Source organism: Micromesistius poutassou (genome assembly GCF_964030765.1).
Source record: "Micromesistius poutassou genome assembly, chromosome: 8".
In the NCBI taxonomy this organism is placed as follows: Eukaryota; Metazoa; Chordata; class Actinopteri; order Gadiformes; family Gadidae; genus Micromesistius; species Micromesistius poutassou.
In genome coordinates, this window is record NC_140278.1 from 2,859,755 (window position 1) to 2,885,462 (window position 25,708).

A 25,708-nucleotide genomic window follows, 5' to 3' on the forward strand; every position below is an offset into this window, starting at 1 on the left:
AGTAAGTGTGTGTGTGTGTGTGTGTGTGTGTGTGTGTGTGTGTGTGTGTGTGTGTGTGTGTGTGTGTGTGTGTGTGTGTGTGTGTGTGTGTGTGTGTGTGTGTGTGTGTGTGATGTATTCCAAACTAATTTTTAAGATAAATACATTCAAAAGGTTTTCTTTAGACTGGTAGGCTACCATAATAATAGCAGTGGAGTGGAGAAGTATTCTATTTCTACTCAATACTTATAATACTTACTAACAAATAGTAAGTATTAAAAAAATAGAGCTTGATTATCAAAAACGTTTTTCAGGGATAGGCTCTCCTTCGGAGGTCCGGCTAGGCCCCATGGTTAGGGTTAGGGTTAGGAGGACTCCTGGGCTAGGCCCCAGGGTTAGGGTTAGGAGGACTCCTGGGCTAGGCCCCAGGGTTAGGGTTAGGAGGACTCCTGGGCTAGGCCCCAGGGTTAGGGTTAGGAGGACTCCTGGGCTAGGCCCCAGGGTTAGGGTTAGGGTTACGTTATGTGCACACTACCTCCGTCCGTCGACGGATGTTTTTTTTTTGACGCATCCATGTGTTTTCTAGGGTTGTATTACAAAGGCGAATTCATTGGACAGTGTATTTGCGTATATTTGCATATCTGATTGGGCAATATCTGATTGGGCAATTGTGCACGTCCCGGGACAGTGTGGGGGAAATATCAAATAGTGTGCCGCCATAAGCCTTCGAGGGCTACTGCACCATCATGCAAAAATAGGTCCCTACAAAACCCAACATATCATCACATTCTAGATGCACTTCATGATGCAGCTGTACAGGACAGATCAGAGCAGCCCAGGTTTGTTGTTGTCTGGGATAATGTTAGTTTTCATCGAGCTGTTCTGGTCCGGTACTGTTTCACCAACCATAAGTGTTTTATATAAAGTAGACTAGTGTGTTGCTGCTGATCTGAAAGTGTATTCATATGATACAAGTGTGTATTATTTTGTCATCAGAGTGAGATTTTGACAAAGGATTGTTGGTGGATGTGAATGGTATATTTCCCAGTGTTGTCTTATTTGCTTGTGTGTTGAGTTTTGACACAATGAGCCAAGTTTTGTAAAACGTGGTCAAGCAACGGGCAAAAACTGTAAGTTTGTCGGGGTTCGCTGTGTAGGGGCACCTGTGGTAAGAAAAATGTTGTCGTATAGTCTTTAATAGTTAAGATAACACAAGATGACTCACATAATCATAAGTCACACAGTAGAATTGATTATTGTCCTATTTCTAAAGACCTGATTGAATCAGTAATTGATGCTACAATAGGTGTCATATCATTAACTGACCATGCAACTGTAGAACTGTGTCTCTATTAGCGTGGAAAAAATCAAGAGTAATAGGTGGAGACTCAATACATCTCTTCTACAAAATACTGTCTTTAAACAGACAATCTCAGAAGATCTCACAAACTTTTTTCAGATTAACCTTGTTTCTACCACAAAAATAGGCACAGTATGGGAGGCTTCAAAGGCATATATCAGAGGCAAACTCATTGCTGAAGCATCAAAAAGGAAGAAACAAGACAGGGGGACAATCAGTAGCCTGGAAAATAAGATAAAACAAAAAGAGAGAGAACTTTCCAAAAATTTTAGTGAAGACTTGCTGAAACAGGTGTGTGAATTAAAGTATAGCCTAAATTGTATGTACAGTAAGAAGGCTGAGTATGCTATGTTTAGGCTAAAGGCCAGCTTCTACGAAAGCGGAGAGAAGGCCGGTAAACTTTTGGTTAGACAACTTAAAAAGCAGGAGAATGCAAGTGCAATTGCTGGTATTAAAACTAATAGTGGAAAGATAGTTACTTCAGCCAAGGATATTAACCAGGTGTTTATGGAGTTTTACAAAACCCTTTATACATCAGACACAGTGTTGAGCCATGAACAACTGAAAATATGGTTTTCCACGATCCAGTTTCCAAGTCTTTTGCCAGAACAAGTACAGCCTTTAGAAGCTCCAATCAGAGAGGAGGAGGTTAGGAAAGCCATGTGGTCAATGCAATCAGGCAAGGCTCCAGGATTAGATGGTTTTCCTTTTGAGTATTACAAGCTCTACATTGATATCTTAGTGCCTGTATTAACAAAAGTGTATTCAGAGTCACTATCAGTTGGTCAGCTACCAAACACTCTGAATGAATCAGTCATTTCTATTCTTAAGAAGGGAAAGGACTCTCTAGACCCGGCTAGCTACCGGCCCATTAGTCTGGCTAACATAGACTATAAGATTCTCACTAAAGTTCTGGCTATGCGGCTTGAAAATGTTGTTCCTGGTATTGTAGACCCTGATCAGGTGGGATTTGTGAAGGGCAGGCAGACTCTTATGAACCTATTGCGGCCTTCTCTTTAGACGCAGAGAAGGCCTTTGATAGGGTGGAGTGGAGGTTTCTGATTCATGTTCTGGAGACCTTTGGTTTGGACAGGGATTCATTAAGTGGATTCAGCTGATATATGCAGAACCAAAGGCATCAGTGTTGACCAATGGGGTTGTTTCTTCTTTTTTCAATATATCTAGAGGCGCAAAACAAGGAGACCCTCTCTCTCCATAATTGTTTATTATATTTATTGAGCCACTTGCAATGGCAATCAGATCAGACACAAGCATACAGGGGGTAAGATCAGGAGGAAGGGAGAATAAACTGTTCCTCTATGCAGACGACATCCTTTGGCTATCTGTGAATCCTGCATCCTCAGCTTCCAAACTTTTGGAGATTATGGGAACCTTTTCTGATATATCAGGCTACAAGATTAATTGGCATAAGTCTGAAGTGATGCCAGTATCCACAACCTGTCTCCCAACAATAAATAATACACTCAAATGGATAGATTCAGGGATGCAATATCTTGAGATTCGTGGTGGCCAGTGAGGGATGCAATTAGTATACACACTATAAGGTTATCCACAGATATTATTATACACCAGTTAAACTTCATAGGATGGGGTTGATGAAGGACAATTTGTGTTGGAAATGTATGAATGACTCAGGCTCCTACCTCCACCTTCTATGGGAATGCCCTATGGTCCTTCCTTTTTGGAAAAAAAATGGAGAGTCTCCCCAGCTATGTCTATTAGGAGACCGGTCCCTTTTACCTCCAGGGGTGTCTAAAGCAGAGTCTGCCTTGGCACTAGCTGGGTTTATCTCAGCTGTGCGAATCATCTTAAGACACTGGAAAAGCCAAGTAAGGCCTGGTTTTGGAGACTGGCTAAAGTTAATGACAAACACAGCCTCCTTTGAGGATCTTATTGCGAGACTGAATGATGGTAGGGGTAAATTCTACCAGGTCTGGTCCCACTTCCTTCATTTTATTCAATTTCAACTGAATAGTGCCCCATAATGAAAGTATGTTCATATATAAAACCCACCCACACACACACCCTTTTTTATTTTGTATCTTATTTTTTTTATTTAAGATATGTTATTTTTTTCTGTTTTTTTCTGTTTTTATTTTACTATAGACTTTCTGTTTCATTGCCCAGATGGATGTATAGTATATGTATGCAAAGTGTTAGTTGTTAAAATTATGTGTATGTTGTGTGTTTCCTGTTGAAAACAAAAAGCAAAAATCAATAAAAACTTTGATTAGTTTAACTTTGTTTATAAAAAAAAAAGATAACACAAGATGAGACAAGATAAGACGGGCAGTCATAAGCTCTTCACTGAAGGGGGAAAGCTGAGGAATGCAGTGGTACTGCGGAGGCCCATGTCCGTGTTCCGTTGCAGGAAGACCTGCTTCTTCCTCGCCTGACATTGGATTCATTTGGCAGGACATGTGGCAGATCACCATGGAGTGAAGGCAGACATTAAAAAGAAATATAAGACATTCTGAACGTGACGTACTGTGGCAACCCGGCTCGGCTAGAGCGCACTGCCCCGTCCCAAACAGCCCAAGAGTCTGGTTGAAGTGAAAGCCAACATGGCACTTTTAATCAAACATAAAGAATCACTTACTAAATGGAACAAAAACAACTCTGGCATAATCCACAGGCTTAGTCCGTTGGGTGGAATCACCTCACCCACGACGGCTGGTCTCTCCTCATGGGTGAACCAGGTGAGCCCCGAATGAATGTGGAAGCATGCTTTTTGGTCCGACCGCAGACAGCAACGGAGGCAGAATGGGCAGAACTCATCGCGATCATCTTAAATGTTGCTGCAGCGATACATCATATATTCCGTTGCATCCACAACATCTGCATCAATCGATGAAAGATTGGAGCATGAGTTACAGACAAATAGAAGAAACGACGAATAAGAAAGGCGTTGCGAACGACTGCGTTACCGGAGGAAGAGAGCGTCTTTTTTTGCTTCTTTTCACATCTAACTAACATTGGGACAAATGTAGTTGATATCTGTGTTTAACTGAGAAAACAGGGAGTGGAAGGCCGGGACCCTATAATGTTCAGCGAACTATTGTCAATAATAAGTGTTACGAGAGTAGCATATGTGTGTGCGCGGAAAAGGCAGTGTGTGTGTGAGTGAGTGGACGAGCGAGGAGAGCGAGCGGTAGCGGGTGCCAGTTTAGTGAAGTAACAAAGCAGGGAAAGCTCTGTGTGATTTCTTGGTGTTCCTTAAAGACATGGAGTTGGACAATGCAATGCCTCAGCTTTACAAACTGTTCTCATTAGTGGCAACAATTGGAGCTACATGTGCAGGTGGAGCTTCTCCTGTTTAAAGCGGCTCAAGTCCTACACCCATAACACAATGGGCCATGGCCGTTTAAGCAGCCTAGCTCTGCTGGCCATTAAGAGGACACTGGTCAAGTCACTGGAAAAGACAACTAGTTGGTATGACAGAGCATTTCCTTGAAAAGGAACAGAGAGGATCATTTACATATACATAAATTGACAATTTATCTGATGTAGCTGAGTAAATGAGCTTCCCCTCTTTGAAAGACCAGCAGCCGCCACTGCTAGAGATACCTCCAATAATCTCTCTTTATTCAAAAATGTTAAGACAGTCGGCATTTGCATTGCCACTGTAGCCATGTCTGATACTGAGTCTGACGCCATGCCACTCTACTGACCTTTTGTGGTGTAGATTCCTTTAACTGTGTTGCAGCCTTGCTTGCAGACATGTCCACTTCCCCCATAATGTACTGCAGTTTAACATGGCCTCTCCATCATGGTCCCTCCCACTCACCTTTGTTACCTTTGTATCAACTACCAACGATGCAAAAGTTTCCTTCTGAGAATCTTGTTCACCCATCGTCTCACTGAATGTATTCTTGATAACTTTGCCGTACTTTCCACGCGGAAAGTGGGCGCGGACTGTGTGTCCCTCTGTGTCCCGTACTAACAAAGTTTGTTCCCTTCTACGGCCCCTGGCCCCTTGGTTTGGTGTGTTCCTCTGCCTCGAAAGGGGAGCCCCGTCTGAGCAACCAGGAGACTTAAATCAACTCTGAAGCCAAACCAAAGGTCAGCGTGAGAAATGGACCCTTTGGGGATGGAGGGGGTGAGGGGAGTGTGGTGGAACACCGTGGAGTGGTGGAGTGTTGGGGTGGTGCGGTGGAGTGCTCCCTGCAGTGTTCCACCAGCTCCTGCTCTCTCTCGGCCGGTGAGCAGATGCTATCTGGGGTGTGGGGAGGTGCTTGGGTGAGGGGGTTGTGTGTGTGCGCGTGCATGCGTGTGAGGGGGTTGTGTGTCAGCCCCCACCCTCAGTTTAAATGATTCTATATCCCTGCAAAGCAGCAATACGTTTAAAGTTGTGTTGTTGTTTTGAATAACAATGCAACAAACAAAGAATGCCTGCAATGATCATTTATCAAAGCTCAAATCTGACCAAATGTTTGCTTTCCAGTCTCTGAAGAGAGTCTCGAGTAAGTCCAGTCTCTCAGCAGGGAGTCCTAGTCCAGTCTCTCAGCAGGGAGTCCTAGTCCAGTCTCTCAGCAGGGAGTCCTAGTCCAGTCTCTCAGCAGGGAGTCCTAGTCCAGTCTCTCAGCAGGGAGTCCCGAAGGGTATTCCATAAAAGCCGTTAGCGAAAGCGGCGCTTAGTTGATTAAGCCCAGTTAGAACTAGCGCCAACTTCCACTTGAGGCTTAAGCTGTTCCATCAATGCAGTTCAGCCACACCTTGCTCAGGTTAGTTCAAACCAGGCTTACGTTTTTGTGGATTACGCGTGTTCACGAGATATGTAACCAGCCCAGAACCGTGAATGTCAAATCATGGATCAAATGTCCGAAAAGGACAGAGCGGGATCTTTTCCAGCGGTGAACAGAAGCTGCTTGTGGAGGTCTATGAGGAGTGCAAGCATATAATAACTCAAAATGGGAACACCGTAACCATTAATAAAAACAGGGAGGCTGCCTGGCAAAAAAATCGCAGATCTGTTGAATGCATAAGTAGTATTAAGCGTAACATATTTTAATTTAATTTTACCATAGTTTTGTAATCAGGGAGATAGTCTCGAGTTAACATGTCAGACTCGCACCCGGTCGCCCGGGGTTGAATCACCACGCAATTAGTTATATAGGAAGGATTACTGGAGAAATCAGTTGACTTCTCATTTGTTTTCCATTTCTCTGAATATTCTAAATTGACTAACCATAGTATTTATCTCAACAGAAGTGGTCTTGGCTGCCTGTCGAGAAACTCACCTGAATGGAATTTATGTGGCTGACAATTACCCATGCAGCAGTGTCTTTGTCATTGTGACAATGGCTTCACTATCAGTAACATTAATATTAACATTAACTTTACCATGGGTTTTTGCAAGTTATATTTGGGTTCTAGGGAAATGGTAAGACATATTTCTTATATAAAAAGTCAAATGTTAGGCCTACTTTCTCTGACATAAAGGGAATAATTCTATGACTTACTCTGGATGTGAACTCGGGTCGCCCATATCACAGGACAAGTGTTAGACCATTCACCCAACGGCTGGTTCCTGATTACAGAATAATATAATCATTTTGATATATACAATATATTTTTATACAAATACATAGATTTGTTTAAAAATGTGTTGAGAAATTAGGGGGTCTCTGGCCACATTCTGTGGATCATTAAACCCATGAAGGACAGATGGAAGGTCCAGCCAGGAGCTCTCTCTCTCTCTCCTCTCCTCTCCCCCTCTCTCTCTCTCTCCACTTTCTCTCTCTCCTCTCCCCCTCTCTCCTCTCTCTCTCCCTTCCCCTCCTCTCCCTCTCCCCCCCCCCCTCTCTCCTTTCACTATAACCACTGATGTTTTCACAATGTTATATAAATTATTCCGCATTGCTAATACATCCAGGATGGATCTCTCCCACTCTCCCTCCCCCACTCTCCCTCCCTCACCTTGAAGAGCTTGTCGTATTTGAAGGGGAACCCCCCCTGGCGGACCTCCTCCCCCCAGCCCTCCGCCAGCAGCGAGTTGCAGAGCACCACCCTCTCTTCATTGTTGTGGTTGAACCGCACGTCTATGACCAGCGGGACGTAGGACCCGGAGGTGATGTTCACCTCAAAGCTGGAGAGAGGAGGAGGAGGAGGAGGAGGAAGCGGAGGAGGAGGGAGAGGAGGAGGAGGGTTTAAATAGAGGCAAACTAAAGGGGAGGAGCCTTTACAGCTGGCCCCTGCACCCGGCCCCCACCCTCATGATTAACCTTTGGCCCCTGCACCCGGCCCCCACCCTCATGATTAACCTCTGGACTCCAGAACTGGACTTTGAAGGATTTCTATTGCAGTTCAACTTCCTTCAGTAAAATGACAAAATCAAACAAGGAAATGTTCCAAGCTTTTGTTTTAAACGTATAGGAGGACAGATTCATGGGCCATCTGCGCGTGGAGGACACTGCCCCCTAGTGGGTGAACGTGTTAGGGCGACGGGACGGTGGATCCACTGATACTCACCGGTCAACTCCCGCTGTGGGGAACCCGGTGACGGTCAACGTGTGGCCCACCTTCAGGGGCATATTCTTCACCGTCATGTCCTGTGAGAGAGAGAGAGAGAGGGAGAGAGAGATAGAGGGGGGGGGAGAGAATAATCAATCAGGAGAATGAGAGAGAGTGGGAGAGCGAGGTAGAGTTGAGCTGGTTGATATAAATACACTGGTTTATTACAGGTTGAGTTATGGTTTGAGCAGCAGACTTCCTGTGTCCACCAGTGCCTCAGACCAACATATGCTCTCCATTAGCAGACATGGGCCCTCAGAGTCCTTCTGCTGGCTTCCCTCGGCGGGGTTTGAGAGGGGCGGTGCTGAGTCTGTGACGAATATCAGCACATATGATAGCTAGGAAGTAATATCCTCACATAGCCACAGGGAGCAGTAGCGCGCACATATAATAGCCAGCTGTAATAACCGCACATAGCCACAAGATGTCAGCACCAGCACACATAATGGACTGGGAGGTGGGCGCTCAACCCTGTCTTTTCTGAAAATGAACACAACAATTTGGTGACCCCGACGTGATGATTCTGAGGAAAGGCGAAACAGGATTGCTTTTAACTCAGTTTATTTGGTCTAGGTTTTGGTCTATTATCTATGAAGCAAAAGGAGAGGAATTGTATAATTCACTCGCGGAGCGACTCTTAGCTGTATATCTGATCGATACGCTGCCTGTAGAGTTTCTGACTCTTCTCGCTTGTGTGCTCTCCCTAGTGTTTTGGCAGGCGTGGCCTCTATGACGTGTAATGTGCTCTGATTGGCCATGGTGTTGAGCGCCTGCCTCCTAGTCCATTATGTGTGCTGGTGCTGACATCTTGTGGCTATGTGCGGTTATTACAGCTGGCTATTATATGTGCTTGGTACTGCTCCCTGTGGCTATGTGAGGATATTACTTCCTAGCTATCATATGTGCTGATATTCATCACAAGTCACTCTCTCCTCCATCACCTCGGGGACGAATGACGAATATTTTACAGTATGGGTGAAATTCAATAGATAATTCTTAATTAAATGACACCTTATCACTTTCATAATTATGTGGGTATTTAGTGACCTGGCTTAAAAGTAAATTTCATGTAAGTTGAAATAATGTCATCTATACAATGTTGAAACAACGTGGATTGATGTTGTCTATGGGTCGAAAGACTGATTCAGAAAAACGTCAGCCGGGAAAGAGCAGCTGATACAGCGGTAAGAAGTTTATACTTTTAAACAGTGAATAAACACATTGCGGCGATCACATATCTCCTAAACAGACATTATACAGCGGCCATATGACTTTAGCTTTGATTAATATTTTAGCGCTAGGGAAAGCCTAGGGAAATGTTTGGTGCGGCCACAATATGGACGCGCCAATAGCCGCGGCGTCACAGGAAGTAAGGAAAAAAATAACTACCAAAAAAATGAACATAGGCATAATCCAACCTGGCCCATCTTCTGCCACAGGCTGAAAACTCATGTGTTTAGACAAATGAATGAACCCATTTGAATAATCAAACCTTCTAACCATTTCTTTCATGATTCAGTGATACAAATTAGTTTGGAGGTATGGTTCCCCGCTTTTCTGGTGCTCCCTGCTGTAGGATTTAAAGCATGACCTACAGATGTCAGATACAGAATACCAACAGCACACCAGCATGACAACAGGGAGTTGTCATGTCACTATACAATCCCACATGGGGTACATCAGATATCTCAGCCCATCGTGTAGGTTACATACAAGACAGAGCAGAACCATAGCAGGTGGGGTCCTGGGTGTTGGTGGGAGAAATTCTGCTCAGTGTTAGAGATGGAAGGTCTTAAATTGACCGTCTTATTAGTTTACGTGTGTTTGATTGGACAGCATTAGCCGTCCCAATAGCCACTGTCATGTGCCCCCGTACATAACTCGAGTGTCCCGCCACAACTACCTACGCCCATTAAGTAATGAATCCACTCCCACCCCACATTCCTGGGCATGCAGCGACAAGGGTTTAGTATCAAGCTAAAATGTGTTTCCAAGGGTGTTAGGAACTCTGCCCTCTTTATTCTTTGCCTAGAATCATCTATTCTTTGAATAGATTATTTCAAGCATGTTGACAGCAGCCAAAGCTGTCAACATGCTTGAAGCAAGCCAAAGCTTGCTTCAACAGGAATCTGAAGTTAGTAGGAACTTCAGAACCTCTTTATTATACCTGCTGTGACAAGAATCTGAAGTTAGTAGGAACACACACACACACACACACACACACATACTAGCTATGATTCATGATTTACCTACTAAAACAATTGCCTCAATGCATTGAGAATTTTATTTGTGCAATGTTATATTGTCTGTTATATCAACGGCTTTTGCCACTGAATGTTTGAAGCATAAAATAGTTCAAAAGCATCTAACAGAACAAATAGATAACAGCCTATATGATTACATTTGTGTCACGGTTATGAAAAAATTCTGCCCTATGAGGGGTCCCCGGCCCCATATAGTTTGAGAACCCCTGGTGTAGGTTACAAGACAGAGCAGAACCATAGCAGGTGGGGGCCTGGGTGGTGGTGGGAGAAATTCTTCTCTGTGTTAGAGATGGATGTCTTATTAGTTTACGTGCGTTTGATTGGACAGCATTAGCCGTCCCAATAGCCGCTGTCATATCCCGCCACAACTACCTACGCCCATTAAGTATGCATCCACTCCCACCCCACATTCCTGGGCATGCAGCGATGAGGGTTTAGTGCTTCACATTGTCACACAATGAAATAAAATAGATAATTAAAAGAAAACAAAGGCAAATTTAAGAAATGCATTGTAAGAGAAAATAGTTAAGTTATCCCTTATTGGGGGAAATTCTTTCTCTGCTTACACACACACACACACACACACACACACACACACACACACACACACACACACACACACACACACACACACACACACACACACACACACACACACACACACACACACGTGCAGTGCCCGGGGAGCAGGTGGGGGTTTCAGGTGCCTTGTACTTTAGTTTACGCATGCTAAAGACTTTTGCTACAATAATACCTTCGTAATCGACCTCCATGACCAACGTCGATTAGACCTCTGATCGATGTCGAAATGTTTGCTGAGTTTTACAAACATTATTTAACAAATTGTATATATATATATATATATCGACATGAGAACGAATAGGGGTGGCTATTTATGATAGAGAAATCCTACACTTACTTTAAATAGGTAACAGTTTAAATATAACTTTCTTCAAACCATCTTTACAAAGTCGCACAAACGTGTTCAGAGTTTTCACCGGCCAGGTGAATATATATAATATTTAATGTCCCATGTTTAAGCTGTCTAACCAATGGACTGGATGTCTCGATCAATGGCCAAGCCAGCACATCGTTTGACGATAAAAGGGAATAAAACTAATGCACAAAAGCACAACAGGTTATGAAAACTTATGAATGATACCCGGAGTAGTGATCCCATCATCGCAAGAGACAATATGTCATGGTGCACTATTCTGGAAAAGAGTCCACCCACTATTCATGTATCAAAATAAGGTGTTGTTAAAGTAGTCTAGAGTTATGAGACGTCTACTTATAAAGCAATCTCTTCTGCTAAAGTAAATAGAAAACAATTGTTTTCAATGGTTCTCCCTGCAGTAATGGGCGTCTTATGCGGATGTCGTTGGGTCTGTCCATGTCCTTTAACCACAGCTGAGCTCAGCTCACTCCTACTCTGTCAACTACACGAACCAGGAGGCTCTCCCACTGGGCGGGCGGGATGGCGGATTATCTCGCAACTTCCTCCTCCACGCAACCGTGTCAGTTGAGAAGGGGGCATGTCGTTACCTGAAGTGAACTTACCAAACACGCACATGCAAACACCCCCCCCCCCCCCCCACACACACACACACACACACACACACACACACACACACACACACACACACACACACACACACACACACACACACACACACACACACACACACACACACACACACACACACACACACACACACACACACACACACACACACAAAAAAAACAACCGCAGGAACCATGTTTCCTGCGGAGGGCGGAAACATGGTTCCGCCCTCCGCAGAAGGGCTAGTTTCTGTGCGGTACGAGGCTCTACTGTGCAGCCGGGCAGCGGCGGGTCTGCCGCGGCGTGCGGCTCCGCGCTGACTGCGAGCAGAGAACCAGGCAAGCACAATGGCTCGCATACAACTCACTCCAAATCAAAACACGAAAAACGAAAACGAAGGAATGACCACGGTGGCAGATTGAGGTGAGGATAGTGTTCTTTTAAAATGATTTATTTCTGGGCCATACTTAAATGGCTCAGTTGTGTCGTCTGCTAACTGCTGGGGCCCACACACTTATTTTGGTCTTTCGTTCTGTTTGTATATACTTCTTCTATATCCATAGAAAAAGTATATACAACCCCGCACTGTTGACAATGTGTATGTGTGTTTTAGCTATCAACCATTCCTTTAGTTACTTCCCTCATTCCCCTTAATAATTTAAATATTATTGCAAAATCCGAGAATAATTGACAATATGCATTTATTTGTGCACTATAATAACACGCAAGGGACTAACAGTCCAGATGGGTCCAGAGGTGTAAAGGAGCTATCACAGGTCCTACTAGTTAAAGTTCATAGTAAACTGTTTATATTTCCCTAAAAAGATATGCCACCAGGATACCCGGTATTAATACTATGTTCACCTGTTGCGTTTCATCCATCCTTCTTCTTCGGTAGAAATCCTTTTGCATACACATGGTGTGATTTCACCTCGTCCATGCATCCACCAAACCACACACTCCGCCATTCATCAAACCTTCATCCACTCAATACATCCTTCCAAACATCATCTACCCATCCCTCCCTCTACTACCCATCCCTCCCTCCACTACCTAACCCCCCCTCTACTACCCAACCCCCCCTCTACTACCTAACCCCCCCTCTACTACCCATCCTTCTGTCCATCCATCCATCCATCACCTCCCCAACCCTCCCTCCCTCCCCTCCATCCATCCACACGTCCTTCCGTCCATCATCTCCGCACCCCTCCCTCCATCCCTCCTTTCATCCATGCCTTCTCTATCTAGTTGTCACCAGCAGCAGGAGTCCTCGCTGAGCTCGTCCAGTGGTTTCAGTAATTATCGCGGAATCCTCAACTGGTGTGTGGTCATGCTGGTGAGACACACACACACACACACACACACACACACACACACACACACACACACACACACACACACACACACACACACACACACACACTATCATTTGCATAAAATACATATACAAAGCTGAGCTTTAAATATCCAGTAATGTTGAAAAATCTTGTATTTAGTTTGGTGACATCAGTCACCCAGTGGTTTTTGGCAGATCAACTGCTTGAGATTCAGGGTGCTTTGTTGATGCTGGGTGGTTCCAGTGATATACTGACGGGACCTACACTGTCCACCAGTTGAGTCTTGAAGCTGTACGGAACTATTCCGGGAGACATCAGGAAACATATTAATAGATAATAGACTCAAGCCAAAAGGCCAGTTCAACACTAGGAGGAGCTGCAAGATAAGAGGAGAGAAGAAAGAGTGGGAGACAGCAGCAAATGGTGTTCTTTTTTTCTTCTTCTTCTGCTGCTAATCCAGACTTTGAATGCAGATGGTTGTGTTCGTCGCTGGAGGTTTTCCTTTTTATTCCTGGTGAACCCCAGCGCTGTACCCAGCGAGCAGCGTGGGGGCTTTGTGTCGGGTAATGAGATATTAAAAGCCATCGAGATGGAGGGAGTGAGAGGAGGAGGAGGATAACGAGAGGAGAATAGAGGAATGGGTGGTGGACACAAAAAGAGGTGCAAAAGAGGAGAAATGCAGAAAGAGAGGGAAGTATCATGAGGAGAAGGATGGGGAGAGGAACAAAGACTCTGTGGCTTGACTCAATTGGAAGAACTGGAAGGACTAAAGAAACAATGAAAACCATGAAAGAGAGGCAGCGAGTTAGAGTTATTGCAGCACACTGCAAGTCTCTCTATAGTACTGGGACGAGCAGAGATGACAGGGTTGAGCGAATCAGAGGGAATCGAGAACAGGCTGGTACAAAACAGTGCAACAAGAAGAAGAAATCTGACCTAAAAATACCAAAGATTGCGAGCTTCCAGCAGCCTTGACTGAGTAACTCATTCTGTGTTGTGATGCATACTGACCGTTGGCTTAGAGCTGTCCTAACACAATGAGAGAGAGAGAGAGAGAGAGAGAGAGAGAGAGAGAGAGAGAGAGAGAGAGAGAGAGAGAGAGAGAGAGAGAGAGAGAGAGAGAGAGAGAGAGAGAGAGAGAGAGAGAGAGAGAGAGAGAGAGAGAGAGAGAGAGAACAGGGATGGAGGAATCAGTCCAGAGGAATGTAATGACGATAAAGAGGGATAAGGCTGCAGTAAATGAGGCTTAAAGGAGAACACCAAGACGGGGACATGAGTCTGATGCTACGAGGAATGGAACCAGATGTAATGTTGAGGCCTGTAATGGAAACATTACGACATGAAATGAGTCTGACTTGACATTGAGTGAGTCTGACATTGACTATCTAAGAGAGACGCACACACACACACCAAACTATGTTGGGCTGAACTGTGTGGTTGTCTCGGTATGGTTTTGATTGACAAAATAAACGCCTGAAGACTGCATTTGTATTTAGACTTTCCATGTATTATTATAACTCATCAACATGGATAGCTTGTCTTCCAGCAGTATATGTAAACACAGATGAAACACTAGCGCTTGCTTCATAACATTACAGTCATTTTACGCTGCAGTGCCTGCCGACCCCGTCCTGCATGGTTCAACATGAACACCGTTTCACCACCAGGGTGTGTGTATAGGTGGGGAGACAGAGATGGAGGCCATTTGCATCTAACAGATAGTTACGCTGTATTTGTTAGATTAAGAGATGGAGAGTACTGTTTTTTTTATCAAACAGAGTACAGAGTAACAGTACTCTGAATAATATATGACATTGTCAGTTACTGCAGTGTGAGAGTGAGAGTGCAGATTTTGAATCCCTAACCCTAACCCTAACCCTAACAATATGATTCATGAGCCTCTTTGTGCATAACATTGGTTTACTGTTTGCTCAAAGGTTGAAGTGATGATGAGCCGAGTCCATAGTGGTTCAATAAGTCTGCTAGGAGATCAGGACGGAGGGCAAATACATGGCATTTAATGTACAGTTTTTTGTCAAATCAGCCCTCATCTTGGTTAACTTGACTAGTGTGGTCATGACTTTTATTTTAATTTAGTTACTTTAATCCCTGTCATGTGATCTTGGCAATATATTAAGTTCAAATGAATAACTAATAATGTTTTTGTGCATATTCAAGTTAGCATTTATAATGAATGATTAAGTTTTGTGTGTGTGTGTGTGTGTGCTTGAATGCACTCAAACCCTGTTCCTTCCTTTGTGGCAGGTGGTGTGTGCTGTGATGCGTATATGCTCTGTTAGTGCTGGCTCATTTCATTCATAGTCCACTGCTGGGTGCCTGTGTGTGGTGGTCTGGGACTTGTGCATGTTGTCAGAGTCCTGTTGGCTGGTCAGGTGGTTGACCTCACGAGTGGCCCAGTGGTCACCCAGAAATCCTTGTCCTTAATTTGTTAATTTTCCGGATGCATAGCAGCACTTCTGACTCATTCTCCAGACAACCTGACTGGTTGAGCAATGGGCGAGGCCCTGTTTGTACGTTCAGAGTGACACATACTTGGTAGCACACAGGCAAATTTAGGTTAAAGGTTAACATAGTTGTGTCACTGTTTATAGGTAATTTAAATGAGTAAACGTGCTTGTACATACTTTGTACATGTTTCAGTAGAATTAGTAAATTATTTTAAAAGTAAATTTATAAATTTGTAAATTATTTAAAAAGTATTTTATATATATAATGTTGTATGGGATTTATTACTTAATGAGTGTCTCTTTGCAGGGCTCCCTCAGTGAACAAGTGGGGCTTCTTTTCCACTCGGTCAATCTGTCAATCATCCTTAGCTTCCCTGCTGTTGTCGTCCTATTGGTCCCCTCCATATCCCCAGGTAAATAGACTCCTCTGTTTGTGTTGGTGTGTGTGTGTGATGAAGTGGGTGTAGGTGTATGTGTGTAAAACAGAAATTATACATTTGGATTCAGTGTTACAACAGCGTGTAATCTAGTGTTTATACAGTCACATGACCATGACTGGGGCCTCATCCAGTTGGCTCTGGATGAGGGGGCGGGCAAAGCTGCCAGAGTGGGCGGGCATCAACAGGCAGGGTCATCTAAAGGTCATGTGCATGTGTCTCCATTAGTCTGACTGTCAGCAAACAGTACGCACACACAACCATACACTACTGTATAACACACAAACCACACAGTACTATAGAATAACAATGATTAATAGACAATGTGTTCATTTTACATGAGAAGGGGAAAGGATCACAATCGTGTAGCTAGGGGTGCATCATTGACAAATTATGATGTTGCGATATTGTTCAGAAATATTGTGATATTGATTAGAATTGTGATATTCTTAAACATAAAAACATAAAAGTGATGGAGTAACGCATCAAAATAGATCCATAACATCAAAACAAGTGACAACAAAAGCGTTCATCTGGTGCGCACATGTATATCAGAATAGCGCTTCTGTGGTGGTGTCTTAAAATAAAAATAACTAAACTATTAATTACTAACTAAAATGAGTCCTGTATCAAAGACACCAACCTAACTAGAGACACCACCCATATGAGTTCTGTATCAAAGACACCAACCTAACTAGAGACACCACCCGTATGAGTCCTGTATCAAAGACACCAACCTAACTAGAGACACCACCCGTATGAGTCCTGTATCAAAGACACCAACCTAACTAGAGACACCACCCATATGAGTTCTGTATCAAAGACACCAACCTAACTAGAGACACCACCCATATGAGTTCTGTATCAAAGACACCAACCTAACTAGAGACACCACCCATATGAGTTCTGTATCAAAGACACCAACCTAACTAGAGACACCACCCATATGAGTTCTGTATCAAAGACACCAACCTAACTAGAGACACCACCCATATGAGTTCTGTATCAAAGACACCAACCTAACTAGAGACACCACCCGTATGAGGCCCAGTTTGTCTAGCGCCGTCAAGGAGACGGAGGGGGATCCTGGCGGACTCCAGGCATTGGGCGTAGTTTTAATGACGTCTAGTAGTCTGCCTACATTGTCTGCACAACAATGCAACCCGACAGACTGCGAGCCCGCCCCCCTCGGGTTGGGGTTTGGCCCCTGGGAGCACGACGTCCTCACTTTTACCCCGCCCCCCGGACCATGCACACACGGGTCAGACCATGTGACCACACAGTAGGCTCCGTAGGGTAATGTTCATTTAGTGGACATGTACACTTGCATGTGACTGGGCAAATGGCCAATGAAACTTGATCATTATAAAGCGCTTTCAAGCGGGCTCCAAACTGAGCACAACAGAGTCACACAGCCACCGGAGGAGTCCCTCCACACAGAATATTGCATGCTTTTATTGTTTCATTTTTGGTTTGATATTTCATTTTGCCCAATGTGATATTGCAATATCAGTATTGAGTCAGTATATCATGCTCCCCTACTTGTTGCCAATACCAACATGCTTACGGTTGGCCAACCAGTAGTGTGTGCGGTAAATCAAACTATGTCACCGACTAACGTATACATGCAGCACATAAACCACTGAATGACAAAGGTCACGTCAGACATCAAGGGAACACAATGCAGATATTGAGTGTACTTAAGGAGATCGAGTACTCCTCGTATAGCATATGCACCGGATAAACCAAACATTCAATGCATTGAACACATTCGATCATACCGTCTATCTTCACGTGCCATTTGTTTTCTCTTCTCCTCTCCTCTCCTCTCCTTCCCTATCCTTTCCTGAACTCTCATCTCGTGTCCTCCCTTAGTCTCTCCTCATCTCTCCTCTCCTCTCCTCTCCTGTTTTATTCTCCACTCTCAACTTCTTCCCTCCTCCCCACTCTCATGCTGCTGCAGTCTCTCCTCATCTCTCCTCTCCTCTCTCTTCTACCCTAACCTCTCTAGTCTCTCTCCTCTCTCCTCATCTCTCCTCTCCTCTCTCTTCTACCCTAACCTCTCTAGCCTCTCTCCTCTCTCCTCTCTCCTCTCTCTTCTCTCTCTTCTACCCTAACCTCTCTCCTCTCTCCTCTCTTCTCTCTCTTCTACCCTAACCTCTCTCCTCTCTCCTCTCTCTCCTCTCTCTTCTACCCTAACCTCTCTAGCCTCTCTCCTCTCTCCTCATCTCTCCTCTCCTCTCTCTTCTACCCTAGTGTTATTATTATAGACATTAGACTTGTTTAAATGTTTCCCCGGGTGGAGCCCAGTTATTATCAATTCAACTCATTTTGAATTTTAATGAAAATACTTTAAGGGATGTGTGCTCATTTGCTCTTCAAATGATGACCTTGTCTTTCTTATTTTTCTTCTTTCTTCCTTATGTAAATTAATTTGACCTCATTTCCTTTCCCTCCACTTTGTTATTTACTTTTTATTCGTCCCCCATTCCCTCTCTCTCTCTCTCTCTCTCTCTCTCTCTCTCTCTCTCTCTCTCTCTCTCTCTCTCTCTCTCTCTCTCTCTCTCTCTCTCTCTCTCTCTCTCTCTCTCTCTCTCTCTGTCTTCCACTCTCGTTTTCTCAGTGTTTGTGTCTCTCTCTTGTTCTCTGTCCCTCCCTTCTCTTACTCCCTCCATCTCCTCACTCTAACGTGTTATTCATCTAGGTGTCTTCACAGTTCTCTCACATACGAGAGAGAGAGTTTTTTTATGATGGTAAACATCCGCTGAATCGCCCTGTTGTTGTTATCCCTCGGCCAGTTGGCGGTGTGTTTGCGTTGGGGACCTACACCATCCTCCTCCTGAAGCTGTACTCCTATAAAGACGTCAACAGGTGGTGCAGAGAGCTGAGCAGCATCAAGGTCAAGACACTGTCCAGATCCAACTCCTGTGAGTTCTGCTAGACAAACGGACCCAGTGCTGAGGGCCGGCAACAGACGAAGAAGTCGTAGTCAGCGGTCGCATTATTTTCCAACATGTTATTTGATCATTTATTTATAGAGCAAAAACATGTCATTTTGATTCATCTGTGTGATCAACATCAGCCTTGATTATTTATTTTATTATTAAATTAATACAGAGGTGACCAATGCATAAAAACAAATGGATCGCCGCAAACAAAGGTACGCAATGAGTTCATCTGTCCTTACATTATTGCATTAATGTGCTGCAGGTCCCTCAGCCCAACCCGTGACTGGCGGAAAACCAGAACATCTGTTACCCTGGCAACCTGACCATCAGAGGTACCCCTCCCTGAGGCCACTAACGTTCGCACACAGACCGACGTGCTGGGCCTTACTAAAGGCTCCTCAAGTTTAAATGTATTTCCATTGGGAACAAACTCAGTTGCCAATACATTACGAGGTAAAGCGTTCCGATTTGAATGTTCCTGTTTGTTTTCTCTCTCCCTCTCGGTCTCTGTCTGCCGGTCTTTGTGTAGTATCTGTACTACTTTGTGTTTGCCCCCACTCTGTGCTACGAACTCAACTTCCCTTGCTCGCCCAAGATCCGCGATGAGTTTCCTGCTGAGTAGGCTGCCGGAGATGGTGAGAGGAGCGGTGACCTCTGACTCGCTGTTGTCACTTGATATAAGTCACTATTATCTCTCTTACATTATCATCATTTCAGCCAGATATATTTGAGTGTGAATGTATATTTTTGAGCAGGTGTTATTTGCAGACCTTTACTGATTAGGCGGGGACTCTCTACACTTTTCTACACTTTCTACACTGGTGATCATTTAATTATGTATTCATCAGTGCTTTCATTGTCATATCATACGTTTGTTTGATAAAAGCAATTCATTTCCACGCACCACAATTCACAAATCTATTGTAACTGGTATCAGTTATATAATTTATTATATAACTTATTGAAAAATGCCTACAAATAATATACACATTTTTATAACTAAATCTCTCATTATTTTCAGCTCTTCCTCACCCAGATGCTAGTTGCTCAGCAGGTACAACATGTGTAACATCATATTCACTTTGTAGTATCTATTATGCTTTTGAAGTGTCTACATTGATACAGTTGAAGGGATAAGCCGAGATAACTGTAAATTGGTGATTGCCTGTTTTGCCCAGATCAGACAAGTTGTTTAATTCCAAATTCACGATTGTACGTCCAGAAGAGGACTGCGCCGGGTGAGCTTCTGCTCTCTGTTTCCACCTCCGCTGGCTTGCAGAGTTACAGTAGCCTAGCTCCTCTTCATGTGAGGGTAGGCGAACGTGATTGTCGACGGGGGGGGGGGGAGATGAACGCGATTGTCGACGGGGGGGGGGGGGGAGGCGAGCGCGATTGTCGACGGGGGGGGAGGTGAACGCGATTGTCAAAACGGGGGTTGATCGCGATTGTCGACGGGGGGGGGGGGGGGGGGGCAGACGCGGGAGGGGTGGCACCTGGCTCCGCCACTGGGGCAAGGGCCAATCTCCAGGTATCTGGGCGTATCCCTTTAACACTGTTTATCTGATCTGTGGGTCTTACCTCCTTGTCCTCTATTTTCAGTGGATGATTCCAATCGCTCAGAGCTCCATGAAACCACTGGAGGTTTAGACAAGTTATACTTATACTTGCATTTGGTGACATTTGACGTTAATTCAAGGTATGCATCAATGAGTTGACATTTTAATTAAAACGTGACGTGTTGCAATATTATGACCCGGCATGGTTTTTGGGTGGCCTACTTATTCTACCTACTAGCATTAGTAATCCTCCAACTCTTTGATATGTGCCAAGCAGTAGCAGATCTCCTAAAATAAATGTATAGAGGGTTGGAGCGTATTTTTGAAACTTTGAATTGTAACTGACACTGGAGTCTGGTCTTTGTCTGTCTGCTGTCTCCTGTCTTCCCGTGGCTCCTCCTAGGACATGGATCTTTCCAGAATGAGGGAGAGACTCCTGAGGCTGGCTGTGAGTAGAGGAACGCTAACCATATAAATACACTTCTTTCTTTTACAGGTGCACCACAGGCACAGAGTGCCACACTGTATTATTAATGGACACCACCACTTGACCCTCTCTACTCATATTGTTTTCTATTGGCCTAATGACGGTTGGTTTCTTATTTATCTTACTCAAAACGGTAGAAACATGAAATCTGACGCCTTTTGCCTGGGTTTGAAATTGTATATAAATGTATATCCGTAATGTAGAGAGATGGCGGCTTTCAGTAAGAAACAACAACACTAAACAGGCTTTGTGCCGAGGGGGATGCTGTCGGCGGGGGACTTTGTGTGCAGGACATGAAAGTGCAGAAAACAAAGCATTGTTTTATTTATGAGGCCTCTATCTCCGTAGGTTCCAAACCACTTGTTGTGGCTGATGTTTTTCTACTGGTTCTTCCATTCATCGCTGAACTTCACCGCTGAGCTGCTGCGCTTCGGAGACCGGCAGTTTTACAAGGACTGGTGGTGAGGGAGGAGGCCATAGCCTTTTACACAGATCCACTTGTTTCACTTTAAAACCTAGTTTCTCAGCTGTACAATGAGCCATGTAATTGCAGATGGAAGACTAAAACGGATCATACAAAAAAAACTGATTTAAAGATATCAAACCGTGTTGGAGTCCTGTTTTCAGGGTATGCTTGATTCTTTCAGTGCATTAATAGCCCACTGGTAGAAAACAAATCCCAAACAAACATCCTACTTTATGTTATTTGTCATTGCCTGTGTGAATTTATATAATTTCCACTGAATCAGGCGTCTCCCCCTGCAGGAACTCTGAGACGGTGACATACTTCTGGCAGAACTGGAACATCCCTGTCCACAAGTGGTGTCTTCGGTGAGAGCTACAGAGAGAGAGAGGGCCTTCTCTACCGGATTGCTTAGCTGTTCTCAGAGCTGCTGAGGCACAACAGCAGGTTGCCTGCTTCAATTATACTGCAGCAGCAGAGCCCTTGTAGTTTGTTTATTTCATCTGAAGTGGAGTGTTAAACACAGCCTGCGTTATTAAGTATCCCGGATTATAGTCGTGAATTGGAGCCAGTGATGCAGTTAAAAATAAGTTTATTATAGTACATATATTGTCGAACACAGATAACTTTTCGTCTGACTTTTCATTTGCCTAGCCAGTTGGTAGGAGTGGGTTTAATTAATTAATAAGGGATAAACCTGATGAAAAGCATATTCATAAGTAACTATCTAAAGGAAACAAACTAGCTATTATGAATGGCATTTCTGAACTTCATGGTGTAAATTACACGTGTGCTACAATTTTAACTAATTAATAATTTAGTTAAAATAAATTAAAATTTGTTTTAATTGAAACAAATTCCTAATGATGACCACACATGAATGTGTCTGTAAGCGCATTTCTTCACTTACTTACTTACTTACCTAATTGGTTGTACTATCTTAGGTCCACTATTTCACTAGCCTATAGTATTTTAGTATCCTATGCTATTATAGATAAATCAAACCCAAAGTAAAGTAAATAACCCATTTTTTATCAATATTAGCTATTATGCATTGGATGCAATATTATCAGATGGAAAATATATATCAAATGCCAACCGCAAAATATCAGGTTGTTTTAATCTCATTAGATCTATGGGTCTGTATCAACATGTGTTCTTTACTCTCCCATCAACTCCTCTATCGATTCATCCATCACCCTTCAATCCATCCTGTTGTCCTGTAGACACTTCTATTGTCCCCTGAATCATGTATTGACCCGTGCTGTGTTTCACCTGACAGTACCTGATGAGTGTTCCTCTGAGGATGTTCAGACTCTGGGCGTTCATGGGCATGATGGCTCAGGTAACACCAGCATGGTTAGAAAACTATATGAACTGTGTGTAGAATACATTACTTAAGGCATGGGGTTATGTTCAAACTGTGTGTATAATACATTACTTAAGGCATGGGGTAATGTACTTGCATGTCATAATACAGTGACATTTTATTGCAGTCAATGTGCTCATTGTAGAATATGATAGAAGTCAAGTATCTCTGGTTGTTGTCCTTAGAGACTTTAGAAGTAGGAGGGTGCAGCAAACATTGAATCCCATGTTTATACAATGTGTAGCCTACAATTGTTCTTCCTTTAATTATGCTTTCAATATGCATTTAATGGAAGTGATGGTATTTTACTTCCTACTTGTGAAAGCGTGATCCAGGCTACTTACTAATGGCCTACTAGATTTTACTTGCACAAATCGTGCACACACATGAGAGCTATGCATGCCTGCATTTTGGTCAATGCAGGCAAAATGTAGCCTGGAAATCCAGACCCACATCTAGAAAGCTGTAGGGTCTGGCAACGAGTAGTGAAACAGGCCCAACTCGAGGGGCAGCCCCATGCATGCATTTGAAAATATCACTGCATGCAATTGGATAACACTACGACCAATCAGAAGAATACAAGGGGTGACGTATCCAGACCAGCGGAGCTAACCAATAGATAAGACTTGCCGTATCCGGTTGGTAAAACAGCAACGCTTTTGGCCCCCCTATATCAGATACACCGATGTGATTGGTTAATATTCTGGGCAAGGGGAATCGGGGAGTGAGTATATTGCTCGTTCCCAGAGTGACTCGCTGAGCATATTAAAATTTGCTCTCACAAGAACTCCTGATTTTCAGGGTAGGCAAAATGCATAATATATCATAGAGACTGATGAGACTAGTTGTATTGAAGGTATGAATGGCTAGTGTATCAAAGTAAAAGGCTCAAAAAGGTAAAAGCCCTGGTCTGAAAAGTGTCCAATGTTTAGGTTCCCTGCACCAGCTAGACTAACTGCAGGGACCTGTTTTTCTCTGTTCGCCAATATTTACTAAGCCTCATGTTCTGTCTCAGGCAGTACATTTTTTGGATTTATGACTATGGAATAGCCAGCCTACATTCAGAAACAGTAGTAGGCTACAAATATTTTTATCTTCATAGTCCTATGATAATGGCTTTAGATTTTGCACTTTTTATTAAAGGATTTTATTAATGCTTCATTATTGATATGAGCATGCATGACATAGCTTTGCCTTTTTGATTTGTACCATTTTGTATTTTCATAATAATGATGCTTTGTGTACATCTTAATATTACTTACTTACATCTTAATATTACTTACTTATTACTTCTCAATAGCTGTTCTCAAATTATTTTAAATGAAAGCATTGGTTCATTTGTAGCTCATTCTAATCATCACTGCTGTGAAAACCAAATGCTTTGTTTTACAATAAATATTTTTTTCATTAGTTGTATTTGACATTGAGCAAAATTTAGTTAAAGAAATCACAAAAATATAATTTTTCAAAATTAAATGATAATTTTTGCCAATCACGATAATTTTTCTTGGTGAGATATATGCCGATAGATCATAAAAGATCGTCAAACTGTCTGATTCTCGTCATTCCTTATTTTTAGTTTTTATTGTTTTAATTTCCAAACAGCTCCCATTGGCTTGGCTCGTCACTCGCTTTCTGCGTGGCAACTATGGAAACGCGGCAGTGTGGATCTCACTCATCATTGGTCAACCCATCGCAGTCCTGATGTACGTCCATGACTACTATGTCTTACACAACAGACAAGAGAATGACTGACCACACACACTCTAACACACTCCTATCCTTTATACAGCTAACACGACTCTGAATATATACTCTGAATGTTGATAACTAATGATTTTCTTCAACCTAAGGCCACATGAATGTATATTTGACAAAGCAATACATATATCATATATCTATGCCATGTATGATGAAAGAACATTATGATGGCGACCTACTTTACTCCTTTACTCAGGTTTTAAAATGTTTGACTACAAGGGGATTGGATAAAGGTTTTTTAATAAATACATGTTTTTCCGACATTTAACATATTAACTTGTTGTGACTTGTTGAAAATATCGGATACATTTTTTTCTAGCTATTGACAACGAAGATATGTTTGCTTGCAACACATGGATGTTTACCATCCCTACTAAGTGACTTAAACCAATTTTGTAATATCGTGTTTGAGGGGATAAAGAATATATGTTTATAGATATGAATGGTGTAACATTGTAAACATTGTAAAATTCAGTGAAAAGGTTTTACAAATTTTGAGGAAATAGAAAAATCACTTCAGTCACAAATGTGGAAATTAAAGACATTGACAAACCAATCACAGATTCATATTATCTTGCATTTTTATTTTGAATACACGTGTAACAGGAATCTAAACTAAAAATTGTATACCTGAGATGCACAGAATGCTAGGCAATACTCTGGTCAAACCTGTCAGACATGAACACTTTATTATCAAAGGAACTTTTTTAGGGAGATGAGACTGCATTTAAAAAGTCTGTGCCCCTTATGATCCCAATGCCAACTTTTTAACTGATCCTGTTGAGCTTCCTCCTACTTGCTGTTAGCGTGGCTTCCTTGGCAGGGAGCAGAGGCAACGGTAGACACAAACATGGGGGAAAACTCCCTGCTCCAGATGTTTAATTACTGTAAAGTAAGTTGACAACACTTCAGCCGTGCTTGTCTTGCCTTCGTACACCAATCCTATTTCACCACACTGCACCTGCACACACACACCTGCACACACACACACTTACACGCTTACACTTACACACACACACACACACACACACACACACACACACACACACACATGCTCTTATGCGGCTGCTTATGGCTGCTAGAAGCAAAAAGCTGCAAATCAGATGCAGCGTCTGTGAGTGTCTGACAGTGCTGCCCTGACCCGGGCATTTATTCCCATTTTAAGAGTGTCTTCATATTTT

The 25,708-nt window shown here is 43.1% G+C and overlaps 1 pseudogene across 1 annotated transcript; it reads left to right on the forward strand.

The window, feature by feature from the left end:
* The first annotated feature begins 9,209 nt into the window (after positions 1 to 9,209).
* Positions 9,210 to 24,707, forward strand: LOC311351697 (diacylglycerol O-acyltransferase 1-like; annotated as a pseudogene). Its single transcript, XR_014684152.1, has 15 exons — positions 9,210 to 9,242; positions 11,548 to 11,687; positions 11,939 to 12,124; positions 12,950 to 13,037; positions 15,814 to 15,919; positions 18,742 to 18,870; positions 19,154 to 19,223; positions 19,421 to 19,526; positions 19,913 to 19,945; positions 20,851 to 20,895; positions 21,283 to 21,395; positions 21,700 to 21,765; positions 22,052 to 22,058; positions 22,680 to 22,742; positions 24,372 to 24,707. The product of XR_014684152.1 is annotated as a diacylglycerol O-acyltransferase 1-like (transcript).
* The last annotated feature ends 1,001 nt before the right edge of the window (positions 24,708 to 25,708 follow it).